This window comes from Delphinus delphis, chromosome 1, assembly GCF_949987515.2.
Source record: "Delphinus delphis chromosome 1, mDelDel1.2, whole genome shotgun sequence".
In the NCBI taxonomy this organism is placed as follows: domain Eukaryota; kingdom Metazoa; phylum Chordata; class Mammalia; order Artiodactyla; family Delphinidae; genus Delphinus; species Delphinus delphis.
The window spans coordinates 115,695,689-115,707,830 of NC_082683.1; positions in this window are offsets into that span (position 1 = coordinate 115,695,689).

The window sequence follows — 12,142 nt, forward strand, 5'->3', positions numbered from 1 at the left end:
TTCTCCTCCGTGGCTCTGAAGTTTTTTCCCCGCCACCCCCCGACTCTGCCAGTGAAGGGGCTTCCTAGTGTGTGGAAACTTTTCCTCCTTCACAGCTCCCTCCCAGAAGTGCAGGTCCCATCCCTATTCTTTTGTCTCTGTTTTTTCTTTTTGCCCTACCCAGGTACGTGGGGAGTTTCTTGCCTTTTGGGAAATCTGAGGTTTTCTGCCAGCCTTTGGTAGGTGTTCTCTAGGAGTTGTTCCACTTGTAGGTGTATTTCTGATGTATTTGTGGGGAGGAAGGTGATCTCCAAGTCTTACTCCTCTGCCAACTTGAAGGTCTCTTCAGTTGTACTTTTAAATGATTGATTTGTAAACATTTACTTTTCTTTAAGCTAATTAAATAGAGCTCATTTACAAATTAACCTCAACAATATTATCCAAAGACCAAGACACATAATCATATTGAGACATACATATATCCAGACAGAGATCTCATAGCCTCATCTTAAAATTTAATCATGAATTAGATATTTTCATATAAAATTTATTAGTTTATAAATTTTACCTACTTCCCTCTCTATTGTAAAACAGCTGTAATTGCGTAAGTCGCATAGTTCAGGGATCTACTTGTGGGTCACTTTTTCCCCTGAATCTTAGGAGTATTACCGCTAGGCCATATTACAAGGGAAAATCATCTTTTTATATATCACTGGCTTATAAATGAAATTCTCCAATTCTGGAGAATGCACCTCAACGGGCTGCATCTGGGAAACAATTTTGAGTTTCCCACAACTGACACACTTACACACAAGATAAAATGCAAACATACACACAAAGAACAAAATCTAATTCCTGTGGGACAAAAACAAAAGGGTGAAGTCCAACAATTTTCTCAAAGTTTTTCAAACAAGGATCCCTCTTTTTAACAACAAACAACATGTAAATGGAAAGATAGGGAATAATGACCACACGTGTCATGGCAATTTACCTGGCAAATGCAAAATCAAAAAAATAACATTAGGAATAAGTTAAGTTTACTTACTTGAGCTTAAAAAGTCTCTTTATACTTTTTTCCTTGGTTTGAAGTTCTATTAATTAACCCAAGGCCAAAGTCTCAGGCAAAGGTGAGCTGTGTTTGTATTTCAAGGACATGATAAGAGTTAAAACTTCAAGCTTTTTCCTAGGAATATTTTTGTTTTCTCAGGGTCAGAATTCTGAAGTATTTTATCAAGCCAGCTTTTTCTAACTACCTGTGCAAAAAGAACCAGTTTGGGAATTTCAAAAGAGTTTCATCTTAACCAGTTTTCTCCAGAGTCTAAACAATATTGTGGCCACAGAGTTTTAAATCATTTTTTCCTTAGTCATATGTTCATAGCTATAATAAGATCATTTTTCCAAAATATGTCCCAGAGGGAATGTTCCCCAGACAAGAGAAACAAAACACAAATGGTGCCCCCAAAACCAAATGTTAGCATCCAAATAAACAAAGAACCAGTTCACAAATAGGGTAGAAGTTCAACAACTGTTCCTCTTTCCAACAAGGTACCCCACACCAACATGAAACAAACAGGCTTATTCTGGGGAGGAAAAGCCCAGGGTAGAGAGGAAAGGAATTTTTGGTTTTACACACAAAAGCATCTTACCCTCCTACACTGAGTCGGTCAACTCCCAAATGTCTGTTCATTAGTAGAGACAAATCAAAAACAGAGCTTTTTTCCTTCATCACAGAATTGAAAGCACTGTGAGCCGATAATGTCTGGTCAATCGCAAGCACTTGGGGCTGTCCCCAAGACAAAGGTGCTCAGGCAGCTGTTGAACAGGATTCAAGAGCCACCTTCATCCAGGCGCTGATGTGCCACGGGCAAAACACCCACTTGGGACTTCCACCCCAGCTGGGGTGCCAACATTGTTACCAAACAAAACTTGGGTCCACTTGCCTGTGCACAGTAAAGCCAATCTACTGACATCAGGTTGTGGTGAAGGAAAGTGTAATGTTTATTACAGGGCACCAAGCAAGGAATCCATGTAGCTAGTGCTTAAAAGGCCTGAACTCCCGGAAGGTTTTCAGGGAAAGGTTTTTAAAGATAGGGTGAAGGAGAGGGTTGTGGGGTATGTGATCAGCTCATGGACATTCTTTTGATTGGCTGGTGGTGAGGTAATGAGGAGGCAACACCATCAACCTTCTGATTCCAATTGGTCTGGGGTCTACATGCTTGTGGGCAGCATACAGTTAACTTCTCCCACCTAGTGGGGGTTTCAGCATCTACAAAACAGCTCAAAGGACAGGGCTCAGAATATTATCTATAGTTCTTCAGGAGGAACTAAAAGCCCTTGACTTTGATTAATGGCTGAAGTATTATTTTGTCTTGCTTGACTGGTTTCCTTTTTTTCTGTGTTCTCTCACTTCTTTGATTCATTTTGTTCTTTGATTAAAAGTTTTCTACAGAGAAAAGGCAAGCAGAGGATATTGGGAGGAGGGGTGTTCTGGGAGGGGCCCATAGGGTCCTGCTTGGTTACACTTGGATTTCTAGATTTCACCAGGATGTGTTCAAGTGTGGGGTTTTTTTTTCTTCAATATATTCCTGTATGGCACTGATTTTTTTTCTTCAGTAAAGGGCAATTTTCTTCTGTTTCCTTGATTATTACTTCTTTTCTGGCCTCTCTACTTTTTATTCCTGAAATTCCTATTAAAATATCTGAAGCTATCCTCCATACAGATGAATTAACATCTCCCAGTTTTCTCTTTGCCTTTCTGTTTTACATTCTGATATAATTCCTTATAGACATCTTATAGAACATCTTCCAAACACAGGTTTCAACCATATTCATACTGCTCTTCAGCTTTTTGCTTGAGTTTTAAATTTGGGTAATGTAAATTGATTTCTAAGAGTCTTTTCTTAGCCTCCATTTGCACCTGACTCTGGATTTATGATTATCTTTAATTCCATGTTTGGGAATTCTCTACACTAGAAAAAGTGTATACTAAAAAAAAAATACATAACGACAAAACCCTGTAAGAAACAACTATGACTGGAAGAGAAGGAAACTGTGAAAGAATTGTTAAAGTGGTCAGAGGAAAACAGGAGAGTAATGTCATGAAATTCAAACAAAGAAGGGTTTAAATAAGAAAGGAATGTTGAGGCATTTTTAATTCTGCAGATAATTGAATGAGAAATGAAAGAGTATGTGCAATTTTTAAAATAATGTAAGCAAAATTTAGGCTCTGAGAAAGAAATAAACCAAATAACCAAGTGGCATAAAAAGGCTCCAAGTCCATTTACCTGCATGGCCATAGCTTTGAGCTTAACAAAAAAATCCCCAAAAAAACTGTCAAGAGGGAAGAGAAAGGAGGATACCACAATTTAAGTGAAAAACAAGGGGAAAGTTATAAGATGACAATGTTGTACAAATAGTTGAAAACATGAGAGAAAATACAGAAGACTACAGTCCCCACCCCTTTGCTATATTACCCCATCAGGTTTTTTTAACCATTCTAGGCCTTGGTTTCCTGATTTGTAAAATAAGGGCAAACCATAATAGTACCCTAAGTTTGTTTTGCAGTTTCAATGAGAATGTCTGTAAACACTTAGCAAAGTGTTTGGCACATTGTGAGCTTTCAATAAGTGTTAGTTCTTAACATTATCATTACTAAGAAATGAATAATAAATAGCATATCATTTGAACAACATTAATGATCAGGAAACTGTCCACCAGAGGGCAACTGATGGTGAAACATTAGGCACTGACAACAATAAGAAAGACATAATTATCTTTTATTGATTGCTGAGTTTGTTTCCAGGACTGTTAAACAATTCCAGATGAGAAATATTTGAAGGAATTGGGGTTGATTAGCTTGGAAAAGAGAAAATCTGGTGAGGGGGCTGGGATTAAGGCAGGGAGTGAAACAGTGTAATAACCATGGCCAGATATTTGAAACACTGTTGTTTGGATGATGACATCAAGGTGTCTCCATAAGGCAGAAATAGTCACCATGGATCTTGTTCCAGGAAGCAGACTTCAGTTCAACATAAGGTTTCCTGTTGGTCCTCCTGCCTCCACCAACAAGTGTAGTCATTCCCCAGGGACTACACCTGGACCTCTAGTTAGCAGATGCTGCTGTGGGAATGTCTCATTTTGTAGTTGAATCTTGAATGTACCCAAACAAAATTTTTTAAATTCTGTGTTTCATTCTTATGAAATCCTCCCTAGCTACCTAGTGTGTGGGGCCATGAAATTAGAGGTTGTTTATTTAATAGATTTTGTTTTTCTAGCTGGCTTAAAATACCATCAACAGCTTGTGGGTAACCTAAAATGATAAATATCAGCGGAGGAGGGGATAAATTCTGCAACAATTTTGATATTCTCAGCATGCAAACTAAAACCAATCACTTTTTATTTCAACATATGGAAATCTATTTGGGAGTCATGAAAATCAACGATGCTTATGTTTAATTGTTAATCAGAGACAGTGTGAAACACCTGAAGCTTACTAGTGCTCTCTGTCCAGTTGTTTGGAGAAAAAATCATGTGAAGAACAGTAAGCCCCCCTACACACACACACACACATACTCAAGTGCATATCTTCCTTAAGTTATTTGCTCAGAGTCCATTATTAACATCTAGTTCATATCTTTTGTGCATAGGGAGAGGTTCAGTTTTTAAATACAACTCACTATTTTCTTCCTCTCTCCTCATCTCTCTTATTTCTCTCCTATTTTTTTATCAAAAATTATTTGAAGAGAAGGTAAGAGAACTAACTTAAAAACAGAAAGATCAATGTTAGTTTAAAAAATATATTCTTCTAAAAAATTCCAGTAACCTGGAATTAGAGACAGATACAAATGAAAAACTAGAAAAATTCTGTGACTATGTACCAGGTATAATTATTCTATTTATGTTATTCTATTTATGTGACTTTAAAAAAAGACAAATAATCATGGAAATTAAGTGGAATAAAGAAGAGAAAACAAATATGCTTTTCGGAAGGGACAGTATGGTGGCTCTGAGTGAAAGGTCAATCTTCCTCCTTGTTATTTGGACTTTACCCTTTTCCCTCTCTCTATCCTGCATCACCAATTTCTACCTCATCACTGGACAGCAATGTAAATACACAAACATGCTTTATAAACTAATCCCCACAGTATTATATCCTAACCTCACATCTTCTACCACAGGGGTCCCCAACCCCCAGGCCATGGACCGATATTGGTCCGCGGCCTGTTAGGAACCAGGCCGCACAGCAGGAAGTGAGTGGTGGGTGAGTGAGTGAAGCTTCATCTGTATCTACAGCTGCTCCCCATCACTCGCATTACCGCCTGAGCTCCACCTCCTGTCAGATCAGCAGCAGCATTAGATTCTTATAGGAGTCTGAACCCTGCTGTGACTGCACATGTGAGGGACCTAGGTTGCACGCTCCTTATGAGAATCTAATGCCTGATGATCTGAGGTGGAGCTGAGGCAGTGTTGCTAGCAATGCGGAGTGGCTGCAAATACAGATTATCATTAGCAGAGAGGTTTGACTGCACAGAGACCCTAATGAATCAATTGCTTGCAGACTCATATCAAAACCCTATCAGTAAGTGGCAAGTGAAAACAAGCTCAGGGCTCCCACTGATTCTGCATTATGGTGAGTTGTATAATTATTTCATTATATATTACAATGTAATAATAATAGAAATAAAGTGCACAATAAATGTAATGTGCTTGAATCATCCCAAAACAATAACCCCCACCCTAGTCTGTGGAAAAATTGTCTTCCACGAAACTGGTCCCTGGTGCCAAAAAGGTTGGGGGCCACTGCTCTACCATATACCATCTCATTTTCTTTCCTCCTATTAAAAGCAAGACTTATTGAACTATGAAAATATTGTCATTGTCTTCATGCCCTTACTTTACTTTCTTATTTCAGCCCTCTCCAATAAATCTCGACTCCACTAAAACTCTTCCTGTCAAGTTAATCTGTAACCTCCACATTGTGAACTGTATTGGTTGATTCTTTGTTCTCTTCTTTTTAAAATAATTGTATAATTTATCATCGAAACCAGATGTTTGAGATTTAAAGGGGCACTTTAATACTATTCAATTATTTGAAATATTAGTATTTTGGATGACAAATTGATTTTTATTATAATGGTGAACTGGTAAAATAGTTTTGTAAGAATATTTTCAAAGTGAAATGTTTTTCTAAAAAGACATGTTTATGTTTATTGAAGTAAAATAAAAACTTTATTACTATTTATACATTAAATTATATTTATATTATTGGTCGTCTGAACCTCAAAAATAACATAAAATAAAATTTTTAAATAACATAAATAGAATAATTATTCCTGGAACATAGTCACAGAGTTTCATTAGTTTTTCAGTTGTATCTATCTCTAATATCAGGTCACTGGAATTTTTTATCATTTAAAAAAATTTTATTGGAGTATAGTTGATTTACAATGTTGTATTAGTTTCAGGTGTACAGCAAAGTGAATCAGTTATACAGATACATATATCCACTCTTATTTTAGATTCTTTTCCCATATAGGTCATTACAGAATATTAAGTAGAGTTCCCTGTGCTATACAGTAGGTTCTTATTAGTTATTTATTTTATAAAGAGTAGTGTGTATGTCAATCACAATCTCCCAATTTATCCTTCCCCCCACCCCTTATCCCCTGGAAACCATAAGTTTGTCTTCTACATCTGTGACTCTTTTTCTGTTTTGTAAATAAGTTCATTTGTACCACTTTTTTAGATTCCACATATAAGCCATATCATATGATATTTGTCTTTCTGTGTTTGACTTACTTCACTCAGTATGACAATCTCTAGGTCCATCCATGTTGCTGCAAATGGCATATTTTGTTCTTTTTTGTGGCTGAATAATATTCCATTGTATATATGTACCACATCTTCTTTATCTATTCCCCTGTTGATAGACATTTAGGTTGCTTCCATGTCCTGGCTATTGTAAATAGTGCTGTAATGAACACTGGGGTGCATGTATCTTTTCAAAGCATGGCTTTCTCTGGATATATGTCTAGGAGTGGGATTGCTGGGTCATGCTGGTTCTATCTTTAGATTTTTAAAGCTAGGTCTCTGGAATTTTTAAGAAAAATGTGTTTTAAGCTAACATTTATCTTTTCATATTAGGCTAATTCTCTTATAAAATGACCTGTAAGCTTCCTAAAATTTACATTTTATTATTATTTTGAATTGTTGGCACCTTCAAATGACTTTTCTCGAAATACAATATTTTTAGTTAAGAAGCTGATCTCTCCATAGGTGCTGAGGTTCATGGTAAACTCAGAGAAAATTCTGCTAAGTGGATACTCTGAATTCTAAATTTTTATATGAAAACCTGTGAACATTTTAGCCCAAATATTTTCAAATTCCATATTAGTACCTCCATTCAAAATATTTTCTTTTACAAATATTATTTATGATACAATGTTTGTCAAATTATATCTAATTATAATTCTTTGGTTATTTTGCTAAATTTAAGTGCTACAAAATTATAAGCCTTATTAATTGCATTCAAATCCAGTACAGAATAAAAATGTGACCAATAAAAAATAAGAATTTGATTCAGAAATTCTTTGCAGAAGTCAAGATATTGCAAAGCATAAGTTTTCCACTTCCAAGTGGGATGTAACAGTTTGTACCAGGTCAATGCAGAAAACATTTTAAACAAATTTTAAAAGGCCAGATGAATTACAAAAACCTTATTTTTAAAGGCATCAGAGGACTGTGGAAAGGATGGGACCCCATGACCTAAAATTCCAGAGAGGCAGAACTTTTCTGAGGTAAGCTAACAATCACCAGCCATTTTTACACTTGGATGTAGGGGAGATTGGTTTACTCTATTCATTAGCTGAATATTGAACTTGGTCCAGGTTGAGTAAGGGAGGGACAACAAGGATTTTTGACTGTGAAAATCTAAAGGGAAAATTGGAAACCTGAGGCAATCTCTAACACATGGCTGATTTTCTGAACAGACATTTGCTTGGTTCCAGGAGTACAAAGGAGGGTAATGAGCTAGACTGACATCTTCTAAGAGAAGAGTGAAATCTTTCACAGTCCTGCAGCCCTGTGAAAGAGACCTACCATGATGGTCCTTCCCTTAATTCATTGCTAGACTTTGAAGTTGTGTGGGATGGAGGCTGAAGAGTTAGATCTTCCACTGTCTTTCAGATCTGAGGAGGTGGATGCCTTAATCAAAGGCCCATGAGAGCCACACCCAAAGGACAGAGTAAAGCAGAGATAAATTAAGTCTTGTTTAAATTGAAGCCCAGCCCAATCAAGCAAACTCTCTGATTGCACTGAGGTGATCAGCCTCTTACCCTATCTGCCTAACAGAAAAAAAAAGGGAACCTTTTCTGCTGAAAGATAACATAATTTGAAGCTTCTTTGGTTCTTTTATACATAATATATGGCATTATATTGAAAAAATTCTATGCAGACAAAACTATGATTGATAATAAAGAGAGAAAATAGACATTAGAAGCAGACCTACAGATATAGATTAAATAAATATTTTAAAACAACTATGATTAATATTTTGAAGAAAATAGAGGAAAAGATGTACACAATAGATGAAAAGATGGAGAATTTCAACAGAGAATTTGAGTCTATTAAAAAATTAATTTGACATACTAAACCTATTAGATGATGAAATAGAAGAATATCTTTATAACCTTGAGAGTGAGGAAATAACCAAGATATAAAAAACGCAAATATTAAAGTGAAAATTTTGTTCTTTTTTATGGCTGAGTAATATTCCATTGTATATATGTACCACATCTTCTTTATTCATTCCTTTATTCATTCATTTAGATTGCTTCCATGTCCTGGTTATTGTAAATAGTGCTGCAATGAACATTGGGGTGCATGTATCTTTTTGAATGGTTTTCTCCAGATATATGCCCAGGAGTGAGATTCCTGGGTCATATGGTAGCTTTATTTTTTTAAGGAACTTCCATACTGTCCTCCATAGTGGTTGTACCAGTTTACATTCCCACCAGTAATGTAGGAGGGTTGCCTTTTCTCCACACCCTCTCCAGCATTTATTGTTTGAAGATTTTTTTGATGATGCTCATTCTGACTGTTGTGAGGTGATACGTCATTGTAGTTTTGATTTACATTTCTCTAATAATTAATGACATTGATCATCTTTTCATGCACTTTTTAGCCATCTGTAAGTCTCTTTTGGAGAAATGTCTATTTAGATCTTCCACCTATTTTTTGATTGGGTTGTTTGTTTTTTTGATATTGAGCTGCATGAGCTGTTTGTATATTTTGGAGATTAGTATCTTGTCAGTTGCTTCATTTGCAAATATTTTCTCCCATTCTGAGGGTTGTCTTTTCATTTTGTTGATGGTTTCCTTTGCTGTGCAAAAGCTTTTAAGTTTCATTAAGTCTCATTTGTTTATTTTTGTTTTTATTTTTATTACTCTAGGAGTTGGATCAAAAAAGATCTTGTTGCAATTTACATCAAAGAGTGTTCTGCCTATGTTTTCCTCTAAGAGTTTTATAGCATCCTGCCTTACATTTAGGTCTTTAAACCATTTTGAGTTTATTTTTGTGTATGGTGTTAGGAAATGTTCTAATTTCATTCTTTTACATGTAGCTGTCCAGTTTTCCCAACACCACTTATTGAAGAGACTATCTTTTCTCCATTGTACATTCTTGTGTCTTTTGTCATAGATTAGGTGACTATAGGTGCTTGATTTTATCTCTGGACTTTCTATCCTGTCCACTGATCTCTATCAATAAAGGAATAGGTAAAGAAGATGTGGTACATATATACGGTGGGATATTACTCAGCCATAAGAAGAACAAAATAATGCCATTTGCAGCAACATGGATTGACACAGAGATTGTCATACTGAGTGAACTAAGTCAGACAGAGAAAGACAAATATCATATGATATCACTTATATGTGGAATCTAAAAAAAAAAGTTACAAATGAACTTATCTACAAAACATAAATGGAATTGTAGTTGTAGAAAGAAAACATATGGTTACCAGGAGATAAGGAGTGGGTAGGGATAAATTGGAAGATTGGGATTGACATATACTCGTTACTTTATATAAAATAGATAACTAATAAGGACTTACTGTATAGCACCGGGACCTCTACTCAGTACTCTATAATGGCCTATATGGGAAAAGAATCTCAAAAAGAGTGGATATATATATCTGTATAACTGATTCACTTTGCTGTACACCCAAAACTGACACAACATTGTAAATCAAGTTACACCAACAAAAACGTGAAAATTTATAACTACTTCAATTTAAGTTTTATAGTTAGAGAAAGACACTATGCACAGTGTTAAAAGAGAGGTATACATAACCAACTGAGACTTACTATCCCAAACATATAGGAATAACCTGCATATTATCAAGAACAGAACAGAATATCTCATGATAGTGAGTCCATAATATGCATAGGCAATTCATAAAAGTGGAAACTAGATCAGCAAACAAGCATATGGAGAGATGCAATACCCCTCAATAGGGATCAGAGGAGTGAAAGTTAAAACAACTATGCTATATCACATACTTGAGTGGCCAAAACAAACAAACAAACAAAACAGATAATATCAAGTGCTGTTGAGGAAGGGGGAAAGGAGAAACTCTAATGTACTCTCAGCGAGAGTATAAATTTTTCAGAATAATTGCACATATCTAGAGAGCTGAGTATTTGCATAATTTACTACCCAGCAATTCCACCCCTGTTACTACCCAGAAAATCACTTATATGGGTGACAAAAGAGATATAAAATGATGGATATACAGTCGTTCATAATAGCATTGTTTGAAATAACAGAGAGTTAGAAAAACTTCAATGTCTATCAATAGGGAAATGGATAGATGAAAATGTAGCATGTCTGGAGGATGTAATACTATACAGCATTGAAAAAGGTTGACCTAAAGCTACATGTTTCAGCCTAGAAAGATCTAAAAATCACAACATTGAGCAACAAAACCAAAATGAAGCTGAGAAGCAGAATAAGATGTCTATATACGTAACTTGAAAACAATTATAGATATTCATGTATACTTATAAACACACACATAAATAAATATATAGATAATGAACTAAAAGAGCACACATTAGATAAATTCTATTCAGGGACATGGAGGTGGGAAAGAGAACAGGGATGTGGTATGAAGGGGGAAAAATAAGAATAAAATTAAAATGAGATAAAAGAGGTGTGGTACATGGGCCAGTGATGATCATATGCCATGAATTGAGGAATATGCTTAAATGTATTCATCCATTTCTGTAGACCTGAGTCCAACTTAAAAATCAAAATGACTGTATATTGCTCATATCATGGAAGATAACAGTTCCATTCTTGTCTGCATTGGTACATCTGAAGCAGAGTTCAATCTTGAGCAGTAAATTTTAAGAGGCATTGACGAACTGGACTGTGTTCAGAGGAGAGCAGTCAGGACAGTGGGAGGGACATGTAAGGGGCGTGTGTCATGTAACAGATAATTGAAAAAAAAGGAGACTTAGACACAATAGAATCTTAGGAGAAGGAGGTCTTCGTTTCCATTGTTACTTAAAACATTTTAACTTAAATAAGCTTACTCTCCTCACTCCTGAAGTCTGAGTTTTGTGCACCTCCTCTGTGCTTACTGAATATCCCTTACCCTCTCTATCATTAGGGGGACTACACATTCTGACTTGCCCAGCCATTGCCACAGTATAATTATTAACAGCACCTCCTTTTACTTTCAAGCAGTCCCAGTAGAGCATATGGTTGTCTACCTACTGTAGTATTTTATTTATTTATTTATTTATTTTAATTTTACTGGAGTATAGTTGATTTACAATGTTGTGTTAGTTTCAGGTGTACAGCAAAGTGATTCAGTTATATATATATATTCATTCTTTTTTTAGATTCTTCTCTTATATAGGTTATCAGAGAATACTGAGTAGAGCTCACTGTGCTATACAGTAGGTCCTTGTTGGTTATCTATCTTATATATAGTAGTTTGTGTGTGTTCATCCCAAGCTTTCGATTTATCCCTCCCCCCACATTTCCCCTTTGGTAACCATAAGTTTGTTTTTGATATCTTTAAGTCTGTTTCTATTTTGTAAATAAGTTCATTTGTATCTTTTTTAAAAATTAGATTCTACATATGAATGATATC